Source organism: Stenella coeruleoalba, assembly GCF_951394435.1.
Source record: "Stenella coeruleoalba genome assembly, chromosome: 7".
NCBI lineage: Eukaryota > Metazoa > Chordata > Mammalia > Artiodactyla > Delphinidae > Stenella > Stenella coeruleoalba.
Window position 1 is genome coordinate 33659033 of NC_137153.1, and position 12134 is coordinate 33671166.

Below are 12134 nucleotides of genomic sequence, written 5' to 3' on the forward strand. Positions count from 1 at the left end.
CCACCTCTGGGTCCTCCTGGATCCCCAGCCAACATGGCATTTCCAGATGAATTTCCAAGGCTGTGTTAAACATAGCTCCCCCATGTGGCCTCCCCATCTTTCCAGGCTCTCATCCAACTACCACTGTGAAAAATCTGTGTTATTTCTGGGCCTCTAGGATCAGAACCCTTTCCTGTGTTGGGAGAATTCCCCCATCATGTGAGTTTTGATGGAAGATGGGCCAACCTCCCAGTTTTGAAGCTCAAACAAGGGGCCAATCCTCACCTCCCAGGCTCCATGCAGCTGGGATCTGGGCATCTGGGCTGAAATGTTTGAGATTTCACCAACAAACAACTCTTCTCACCACCCCTTTCCCATATACACACTTTAAATAATGCCCACACCTACATAAAATACATATCAACCTTGCCCAATGAAGGCAATCCAAGTCTCATATGGTTGCCACATCCCAGTCCAGGAACTATGGGTGATATGTGATTTTCTCAGTCAGACCTGGATAATAGCCCCTCAAGGGAGAGTAACCATTGCCTAAAAGAAGAGTTTAATCATCCCAAAGTCTCCAAAATATAATTGTATAGATGAAGTTGTAGTTCAGGAGATAGAAATCGCTCTAGATGTTTCAAACAGATAGGGATTTAATACAGGGAATCAGTTGCTTGCAAAATCATGGAAAGGACTTTAAGATTTGAAGTCGGTGGGGCTATGACTAGGCCTCAGAGTCCTGCCATAGCAGCTGTAATCCAGAGATCAAGAAGCTGCATGAAACCATTGCCAAGGTCACAGCTGCCACACCCATGAAACTGGGTGAAAGTGAGTGGGATATGGAATTGGGCCATTGCAAAAGTTCACATCTGCCAGAACCTACACATCAGTGCCATCTCTGCCAAGAGAATGGCACCCTCCTCCCTTCTGCCTTCCATATCTCATGCAATCACATCTTATTGGCAGAACCCTAGTCAATCAATCCAGACTCCTAAGGGCAAAAGTCTCTGGGAGATGTAGTTTTCAACCTTCCCACCCTTCACAAGGAGTAGAAGAATAAATGTAGAAATGGATGGTGAGTAAAGATAAACAATGTCTAGCACTGCAAGAGAATTCTTGCAACAAAAGTACTCTTTGGATATTTTTTTTCAGGGTATTATGGCAAACAGTGCCATCTAGCATCTTTATTCAAATGGCAATCAGCACTTGGACAGAAATCGCAGTTCAACAGCAGAAACTTTCTCTTACGAGTGCTAAGCCACGGCCCCTCCCTACGGCCATCTGCCACAGCAATTATCACCATCTGCTCTCCAGCTTCACGGCCCCTGCCCTGCCTGCCCTGGCTGAGCCAGAACTCCAGACCCATCACAGGAGGGGGCGGGAGGGCCACAGGAGCTCAGCCTTTGCCCTCCAAAGGTGGACCACGGCCTCCTGGCTAAGCAGGCACAGCATCCTCCCTAGTGCTCTCTGAAGTCTCAGCCTCTGGCAGCATCAGATCTGAGCCAAGCTGAACCTCCTGAGGAGGGTGGGGATGGGGGCATCTGGGGGAGTCAGGGAAGGAGGGCCAGGGCTGGGGGAAGGTGCCTTCTAGCTACTGGCCCCCACCTAGTGCAGAGGCCCAGGAGCCTGACTCTCCTGATCTTGCCCCAGCATCCCCTCCCCAGGGGGTCAGTATATCTTCTGCCGACTGGGTAGAATGGCTTCTTTGATGAAGGAGAAGACAACCAGGATTCCTAAGCATTTGCCCCACTTGCCTTTGGTGAAGTAATTGGAGACCACATCGTCTCCTGGCTGCATGGTGGAGGGCAGGACGTTCTCCCCAGCCGACAGTGACACAAAGAATGCAGATGGGATTATCCACAGGCAGAAAGTGAAATAAGCCAGGACCTCTGAGAAAAGATAATATTCCTCTGCAAAAAATTGAAACTCTAGGTAATGATTCACCACCACTAACCCATACAACAGGATGAAGTTAAGCGAGGTCAGCATGACCAAGGGGAAGGTCTGGAGGAGACCAAAGTAGACAAGGTTGGTGCAGAGACCCATGCCAATCATGCAGGTGGGGAAGCACTCAAAAATGTAGAGGCCAATCGATACAGCTGTGGAGAATCAGGTCATGTATTTTATGATCCTACGAGTGGCCACTGTGTATTCTTCTATCAATTCTGCCAGGTAGTAGAGTCCGGCTATAATGGCCAGCATGATGAAGGCCACCTGGATGAAGAGCAACAGCCAACTCAGCAGGTACATGAGCCACATGATGCCCATGCCCTGCCTGCCCCCTGACCGCTGGGATAGGCCTGCACACTTGCTATTTGGATTTTTGACATGATCCTGTTAGCAAGTCCACACATCCTCTTCCCAAAAATCATTTATCAAAGCTGGAGAAAACTGTCAGAACTGTCAAACAACTATTTCAGTGCTTGGAAATTCACCAAGTGCACACATCAAACTGAGAAAATTTTATCAATGAAAACTACTGAAATTCAATTACAAACAGCAAGAGCATGGACGTTCTTTCTTGGGGAAGCTGCTGTCACCTCCCATCATCATAGTTCAATAAATGTGGAGGCAGGGGCTTCTCTGGTGGTGCAGTGGTTAAGAATCTGCCTGCCAGTGCAGGGGACACTGGTTTGAGCCCTGGTCCGGGAAGATCCCATATGCCGCGGAGCAACTAAGCCCATGGGCCACAACTACTGAAGCCCGTGCATCTAGAGCCCGTGCTCCACAACAAGAGAAGCCACTGCAATGAGAAGACTGCACACCACAACAAAGAGTAGCCCCTGCTCGAAACAACTAGAGAAAGCCCACGCACAACAACGAAGACCCAATGCAGCCAAAAATAAATAAATTTATTTTTTAAAATGTGGAGGCAGGGCAAGAAAACTATCACCTTTGATTCCACTGCTAGAGAGATCTCACTTGATCTGGAGTTATTTCAGTTAAAGTAGATCTCATTAGCAAGTGATCAGGGAAGACCTGAAGCTCTGCTAACAGTTCAGGACCGTTTTGAGCAAGCAATGGACCAGAAGGAAAGCTGAGAATTTACTAGGGAGCTCCAGGAGGTGAGACAGCAATGGGAACTTGATAACTCAACATATCCCAGAGTGTGTGCACATGTATGAGAAAGACTACAGCAGACTGAAGACATTTGCACATCTCCAGCCATCACAGTATGCCTTTTTATGGAGTGAAGATGCAAGAGATTTCAGTGGAATGTGAAAGCCAAGGTACACTTGAAAGTCACTTGAGCTTAGAAGGTGCTCCTCTGCCCACACACAGACCCATCAGCAGAAGGTGGAAACCTCATTAGCTCTGAGAACAATCTGATTAACCTTTACCTGAATGCTAAGCTATGCAGTCACCAGGACAAAACCTGGGAAAGAGGGCTTAAACACAAAAATAAGAACAAACAACTGAGCAGATACATCAGCAACCATACACTGTTGGGGAGACAGAGTACACAAACAAAACAACAACAATAATGCATGAGAGAAGGGAATTGGAATCCAGAGTTGCTACAATACATTATATTTTCAATAAAACATCATAAGACAGGCAAAGGCACAACGAAGTGTGGCCCATACTCAGAAAAAAGGGAGTCAATAGCTATTGGCTCTGGTTATCCCCAGATATTGGATATAGCAGACAAAGCCTTCAAAACAGCTATTGTAAATAAATTCAAATAGCTAAAGGAACCCATATTTAAATAACTAGAGCAATGCATTACAGCAATCACTCAACAACTAGAGACTCTCAATAAAGGTGTTGTTATACAAAAGAACCAAATGGAAATTCTTGAATGGAAAATTACAATAACTGAAATGAAACTTTTACTAAAGGGGCTCAGAAGCAGAATTAAGATGCCTAAAAGAGAAATAGCAAGCATAATAGATCAATAAAAATTGTCTAATCTGAAAACAAAGATAAAAAAAGATTGAAGAAAGTTAAAGACAGCCACAGGTATCTGTGAGACAACATCAGGTGTACCAACATAATTGTAATGGGAGTCTCAGAGGAGAGGAGAAAGGGAAAGGGACAGATAAATATTTGAAGATATAATGGGCCAAATTTCAAAAATTTGATGAAAAACGTTAACCTACAGATCCAAGAAGGATAAACACAAAGAGATCCACACCATGCACTTCATAGCCAAACAGTTGAAAGCCAAATACAAAATGAAAATCTTGAAAGCAAGAGGAAAATGACATACACTTGAATGAGAAAATGACTTCTCATCAAAAACAATGGAAAACATAAAAGTGTAGAATGACATATTTAAAGTGCCAAAGGAAAGATTGCCAAACAAGAATTCTATATCCAGCAAAACTATCCTTTAAAAATGAGGATGGGAAAAGCTTTTTCCAGATAAATAAAGACCAAGAGGAGCTAGCATATTGGCCTAACAAGAAATACAGAAAAAGTCCTTCAGACTGAAAGAAAATGATACCAGATAGTAACTTGAAATACACAGGAAGAAAGGAAGGAATACATAAGTAAATATCAAAGGCTCTATATGTATTTTTTCTCATTTCTTCTCTTAATTAAAATGCATAACATTTTAAAGCTATATTATTGGATTTATAATATATATAAATGCAATAAATGTCACAATAATAGTGTAAAGGCCAGGGAAAGAAATGATAAATTTGAGCAGATGTTCTCTATTTGGCCAAATTTCAGTTAGTATTATTCTAAAGTAAACTGTGATAAGGTAAGATGCATATTGTAATCCCTAGAGCAATCATTAATAAAATAACTAAAAAAATAGTTAAAATGTCAATAGAGGAATAAATAGTGCTCTCTAAAGTTTCATTTAGAACAAAAGAAGATAGTAAAGGAGGAATGGAAGAAGAAAAGAGATATGAGACATATAGAAAAAAGGTAGCAAAAAAAAGGTAGAAAAAGGTAGCATATCAATAATTACATTAAATATGAGTGTGTTAAACATCCAACTTAAAAGGCACAGATAGTGAGACTGGATGAAGAATCAAGATATAACTTTGTTTTCTACAATAGACACATCTTAGATTCAAACAAATTTGTGTGGAAAACATATAGTAGGCATATAATAACCACAAGTGAACCGGAAGGCCTATATTCTAGTTTGTCTTGAAATCAGACAAAGTAGACTTTGAGGAAACAAATAATACTAGAGACAAAGAGAGGCAATTCATTATCAATACACAAGGAACATATAAAAATTTAAAAATACACACACCTAATAACAGAGTCCCCATTTACATGAATCAAATCTCGACAGAACTGAAAGGAGAAATACACAATTCAAAAATAATAGTTGGAAATTTCAGTACTCTACTCTCAGCAATTGAAAGAACAACCAGGCAGCAAATCAGAAAGGATGAAGAAGACTTTAACAACACTATCAACCAACTTGACTTAAGTAGCATTTACAGAACATACACCAATGACTGCTGAATACATATTCTTTTCAAGAATTCATGGAACATTCTCCAGCATAGATCATATGTTGAGACACAAAACAAGCCTCACTAAGTTGAAAAAGATAAAGATTATGCAAAGTATGTTCTCTGAACACAATGGAATTAAAATGGAGACCAATAACTGAAAGAATCTGGGAAAACTTCAAGTATTTGTAAATTAAACTTCTAAATAATTCATGGCCCCCAAAAAGATAGCAGAAGATTAAAATTTAAAGATTTAACTCAATTAAAACAGAAACACAACAAATCAAAATATAGGGGATTCAGTGAAAGCAGTGCTTAAAGGGGAATTTACTGCCTTAAGTCAAAAAAGAAAGAAGGTATCTCAACCCAACAACTCAAGCATTCACCATAGGAAACTAGAAAAAATGAGCAAACAATTATAAAGCAAATAGAAGGAAAGAAATGATAAATATTAAAAGCAGAAATCAATGACACAGAAAAAAATTAATAGAGATAATCAAGGAAACCAAATTTGATGCTAGGAAAAGGCCAACAAAATTGACAAAACTTAGTTATATTAACCAAAAAAATAAGAGACAAGACACAAATTACCAAAACCAGAAATGAAAGAGTGGACTTCACAACTGACCTTACAGAAATCAAAACAATTATGAGAGAATATTCTGAACTAATTATAGCAACAAATAGACAACTTTGTTAAAATAGACAAGTTCCTAGAAAGATGCAAATAACCAAAATTGAGTCAAGAAGAAATAGAATATCTGAAAAACCTAAATGTCCATTGACAGAAGAATGGATAAAGAAAATGTGGTACATATATACAATGCAATACTACTCAGCTATTAAAAAAAATGAAATAATGCCATTTGCAGCAACATGGATGGAACTAGAGATTATCATACTAAGTGAAGTAAGTCACAAAGAGAGAGATAAATACCATATGATATCACTTATATGTGGAATCTAAAATATGACACAAATGAACCTACCTACGAAACAGAAACAGACCCACAGACATAGAGAACAGACCTGTGGTTGCCAACGGCAGTGGGGAGGGATGGAGTGGGAGGTTGGGGTTAGTAGATGCAAACCGTTATATATAGGGTGGACAAACAACAAGGTCCTACTGTATAGCACAGGGAACTATATTCAATATCCTGTGATAAACCATAATGGAAAAGAATATGGAAAAGAATATACATGTATGTATATATATATATATATATATATATATATATATATATATGACTGAATCACTTTGCTGTACAGCAGAAATTAACACAAGATTGTAATTCAACTGTACTTCAATTATTTATTTATTTGGCTGCATTGGGTCTTAGTTGTGGTGTGCCGGATCTTCCTTGCAGCATGCAGGATCTTTCATTGTGGCACACAGACCACTCTCTGTGGCGAGTGGGCTCTTTACTGTGGCGAGTGGGCTTCTCTCTAGTTGTGGCTCACAGGCTCCAGAGTGCATGGGCTCAGTAGTTGCAGCATGCAGGCTCTCTAGTTGTGGTGCATGGGTTTAGTTGCCCCATGGCATGTAGAATCTTATTTCCTCGACCAGGTATTGAACCCACGTCCCCTGCATTGGAAGGCAGATTTTTAACCATTGGACCACCAGGGAAGTCCCCAATTCTTAAAAAAAGAAAAAAACCTATAGTCAAAACACCAATGCTAAAATAAAGGAGGTGAAAAATATTTTTAAAAAAAGAACAAATAGAATATCTGAATAGACCTATAACAAGGAAAGTAGGAATTATTTAATTAGGAATAAAAAAATTCCACAAAGAAAAGCATGGCCCAGATGGCATCACTGATGAATTTTATCAAATATTTAAAGAAGAAATAATAATAGTATATCACAAATTCTTCAGAGAGTTGAGGAGGAGGGAGACTCCCTACTTCTTCAATGAGGGCATTATTACCCTGATACCAAAGCCAGACAAAGACATCACAAGAAAAAAAATTTAGTACAATATCCAGTCTTATCACAGCCAGAATATTCCCAAGTCAAATTCAGCAATACATAAAAAGGGTTATACACCAGGACCAAGTGAGATTTATTCTAAAGTGATTTTAATATCTAAAAATCAATTCATGTAATACATAGTAATAGAATAATATATAATCATAAGTTCATCTCAATTCATGCAAAAAATAAAACATTTGAGAAAACCCAATACAGATTCATGATAAAAACTTTCAGCAATGTAGGAGTAAAAGGAACTTCTTCAACCTCATAAAAGTTATCTACAAAACCTACAGACAGGATCATACTTAAGGATGCATTTACAATAGCTCAAGATGAGGTGAAATATTTAGGTGTAAATATAAGAAAACATGCACAGAACTTCAATGCTCAAAACTACAAAATTCTGAAGAAAGAAATCAAACTACATCTAAATAAATGGAGATATAATATGTTCATGTTTGGAAGACTCAACATAGTAAAGATGTCAATTGCCTCTAAAGTGATATACAGATTTATGGCAATTTCTATCAAAATCCCAGCAAGATTTTGTCAATATAGATGATATTATTCTAAATGTATTTGGAAAGTCAAAGGAACTAGAATATCTAATAAAACTTTGAAAAAGGAGAATAAATTGGGAAGCAATCTTAAGATTTTTACATAGCTATGGTAACCAAGACCGTGTGGTACTGGTGCAAGAATAAACACATAGGTCAATGGAACAGAAGAGGTTCTCCAGAAATAACCCCACAAGTATGGGTAGCTGATTCTTAATGCAGATTCAAAGGCAATTCAATGAAGGAAAAATAGTCTTTCCAACAAATGGTGTTAGAGCAATCAGATATCCATAGGAAAAAATTAACCTTGACTTAGAACGGCTGCTGAAAACTCGGCATCTGTGCACCAGTGCCGAATCAAATCTCAGAGGCAGAGTTTTGGGTGAAGTAGAAAAGAATGGCTTTATTGCTTTGCCAGGAAAAGGGGGACACAGTGGGTTCATGCCTCTCAAAACTGTGTGTCCCAACCCAGGAGGATTTGGTGAGGAGTTTTATAGTAACGGTTCAAGGGCAGGGTTGCTGATAAGGATTAGGGTGTGTGCAGGGCCTGCACTCTAATCTGGTCTCAGGTAGTCTCCTGATGAACTTCTCTGGTTCCTTTAATCTGGCCTCAGGTGGTCTTCTCTGGAATGAAGAATGCTAACATCTTTTACCTGTTGGGGGTTTTAGCTCTGTAAAGAGCTCAAAGGTGTTGTTATGTGTGTCCCTTGAGGCAGAACCAGGACCCTGCCCCAAGGCTGCACTATTGTTTCTTGGCTGCTCCTCCCTTGTCTCTGCATCCCCTCCCTTCCCAGATTAGCAACTGTTCGAATCTGCCCTTTGGAACTCAGGTAAGGTCATGGAGGCTGGAGTCTATTCCCTACAAGAAATGGGGGACATAGAAAGTCTTTTGTGCCCAGGAGTCCCACAGGGTCCTGCTTGGTTTCATAAGTATTTGGTTTTTTTCTAGATATCTTTCTAATATTTATTTCTAAGGTAATTCTATTGTGATCAGAGAACATACTTTGTATGATTTAAATTATTTTAAGTTTATCAAGACTTGTTTTATAGCCCAGATGTAGCCTGTCTCAGTAAACATCCCATGTGCACTTGGAAAAATACGTATTCTGCTGTTGTTGGGTGGAGTATTTTATAAATGTCAACTAGGTCAAGCTGATTGATAATATTGTTCAAGTCTTGTTCAAGTCTTCTATGCCTTTCCTGATTTTCTGCCTACTCATTCTTTCAGTTGTTCAGAGAGGGGTGTTGGAATCTCTTGTTACAATTGTGATTTGTCTATTTCTCCTCACAGATTTCAACCTGATATGATTTTCTTCTTCCTGAAGAACTTTAAAAATTATGTCCTATACTACAAATCTGCTGGAGATGAATTCTTTCAGTTTCACTATATCATAAAAAGTCTTTGTTTTGCCTAAGTTTTCTAAATATTTTTGCTGATTATAGAAATGTAGGTTTACAGCCCCACATTTAGACCCCAGTCCTTTAAAGATGTTGCTGCACTATCTTCTGGCTTTCATTGCTTGTGAAGAGAAGTTCATTATCATTCTTATCTTTGATTTTGTGACATAATATGCCTTTTTGTTCTGGCTACTTTTAAGATTTCTCTTTATCACAGATTAAGGCAATCCAATTATGACATGCTTTCATGTTGTTCTCTTCTCTCTCTTTCCCCCACTCTCTCTCTGTGCTTGGGGCTGATTGGGCTTCTTGGACCGGCGGATTTAGAGCTGAGTTTCTCAGTCTCAGCACTATGGGGCCTGGTGGAGGCTGTCTGTGCATTATAGGATGTTTAGCATTCCTGGCTTCTACCCACTAGATTCCAGTATTATTCTCCTCTGTGACAACCAAAAATGACTCCAGACATTGCCAATGTCCTCAAGGGCAAAGTCACCCCCAGTTGAGCACCACTGGTTTAGAGTTTTTATCAGATTTGGAAATTTGGGGGATGTTATTGTTTCCAATAATGTTCCCCTTACCTCTTTTTTCCTACAGGGACTCCTGAAACTGTGCACCTCAGATTGGGACTTGAACCCACGAGGCCAGGACTCTAACCCGGCCAGAACCCTGATTGGGACTCAAACCCATGTGGCCAGGACGCAAACCTGGCCAAAACCCTGACTGGGGCTCGAACCCGGCCAAAACCCACAGTCTGCCAACCGAAATCACACACCTGGTTTCAGGAGTTAATGAAGCTCAGGTTCTTGATGTCTCATCTCAGAAAGTATTCAGTGAGAGACAAAGTGATAGGTAAGAAGTGGATTTATTTAGAGAGAAACACACTCCACAGACAGAATGTGGGCCATCTCAGAAGGTGAGAAAGGCACTAGGGTATGGGGTTTTCAGTTTTTATAGGGGTGGGTAATTTCATTGGCTAATAAATGGGAGGAGTATTCCAGCCATTTTGGGAAGGGGTGGGGATTTCCAGCAAATGGGGCACTGCCCACTTTTTTATCCTTATGGTCGGCCTTGGAACTGTCATGGTGCCTGTGGGTGTGTCATTTAGCTTGCTGATGTGTTACAGTGAGCATATACTGAGGCTCAGGTCTAATGGAAGTCAACTTGTCGGCCATCTTGGACCCATTTTGTTCTAATCAGTTTATGTCATGTCCTTGGGCTATGTCATTCCTTTAAAGTTTGTGCCCTGCCCCCTTCCCTCCTGTTTCATTCCGATTATATGTGTATTAATCTGACTGAATGTGCCCCACAGCTCACTGATGCTCCATTTATTTTTTTCAATCTTTTTTCTTTGTGTTTCACTTTGGATAGTTTCTGCTCCTATTTCTTCATGTTCACTCATTTTTTCTTCTTTATTGTCTAATCTGCTGTTAGTCCCATCCAGTATTTTTCATCTCAGAGATTGTATTTTCATTTTAGGTAGCTTGATTTTGGTATTTTTCATATTTTTCCTATCCCTAATAACCTGTGCAATCTTTCTTGAACATTGAACATGGAATACAGCTACGATAATTATTTCAATGTCCTTATCTGCTAATCCTAATAACTGTATCATCTCTGGGCTTATTTTTATTAATTGGGTTTTTTCTTCTCATTATGGGTCATATTTTCCTAACTCTTTGCATGCCAGACACTGTGAGTTTTACCTTGCTGAATGCTGGCTAATTTTGGGTTCCTGTGAACATGAGTGAACATTGTTTAGAGATGCAGCTAAGTCACTTGGTAACAGTTTGATCTTTCAAGGTTTGCTCTTGAGAGATGTTATGTAAGACCATGAAATGGAGCAAGACCCTGTGGGACCTTCCCTGGTACAAATCCCTTCTGTGTCCCCCGTTTCTTATTTGCAGGCAAAAGGCTTCAGCCTCCTTGACTTTCCCTGAGTTCCAAAGGGAAGATTCAAATTGTTGCTAATTAGGGAAGGGAGGGAATGCAGAAAGAAAGGAGGAGCAGTCAAGAAACAATAGTGTAACCTTGGGGAAGTGTCCTGGTTCCTCCTCAAGGAATATACATAACAATATCTTTGAGTTCTTCTGTAGGAACTAAGGCCCTCACCCAGGTAGAGGATGGTAACTTCAGGCTAAACATAAGATTCCTGGAACACTGCCCTGTTACCTCACCACCAGCCAGTCAGAAGAAAGTCACACACCCTGCAGCCCTCACTCCAAATTTTGCCTATAAAAACTTCTCCCTAAAAACCATCAGAGAGTTCAGGGATTTTGAGCATGAGCCACACATTCTTCTTGCTTGGCCTTGCAATAAACTTTTCTCTTTTCTAAATGCTGATGTATTGGTATATTTGGCCTCACTGTGAGTCAGGCACGTGAATTGCATTCGGTAACAACCCGGAGCAACCTTTGTTCTAGGGCTGATTCCACTATACCACCAAGGAAGTACCCTCCTGAGTACCCTATCTAATAGCCTGAGAATTGCAATGTTTTCTCTTCTGACTGGTGGAGCAGGAACTATTCCCAGGCTTGCAAATCTCTGGTGATTGTTCTCTCACTCCTCACTCGTGCTTCTTTCCCTAGCCTTGGCTGGCATCCCCACATTCACACACTGCTCAGTTCTCAGTATTCTAAGGGAACCTTCTGGAATTCTTCAGAGCTCTTTCTCCATGTAGTTCTCTCCTCTTGTGCACTGTGCTCTGTAAACTCTAGTGGCTTTGTTCTCCCCAGACTCTCAGTTCCTTCTCCTCAACTCAGGTGGACCACCTGTGCCCCCTGGAGTCACCTCCTC

The 12134-nt window shown here is 40.2% G+C and overlaps 1 pseudogene across 1 annotated transcript; it reads right to left on the reverse strand.

The window, feature by feature from the left end:
• Window positions 1-1650: 1650 nt before the first annotated feature.
• On the reverse strand, window positions 1651-2241 carry LOC307189446 (protein TEX261-like; annotated as a pseudogene). Its single transcript has one exon. The product of its transcript is annotated as a protein TEX261-like (transcript).
• Window positions 2242-12134: the final 9893 nt, after the last annotated feature.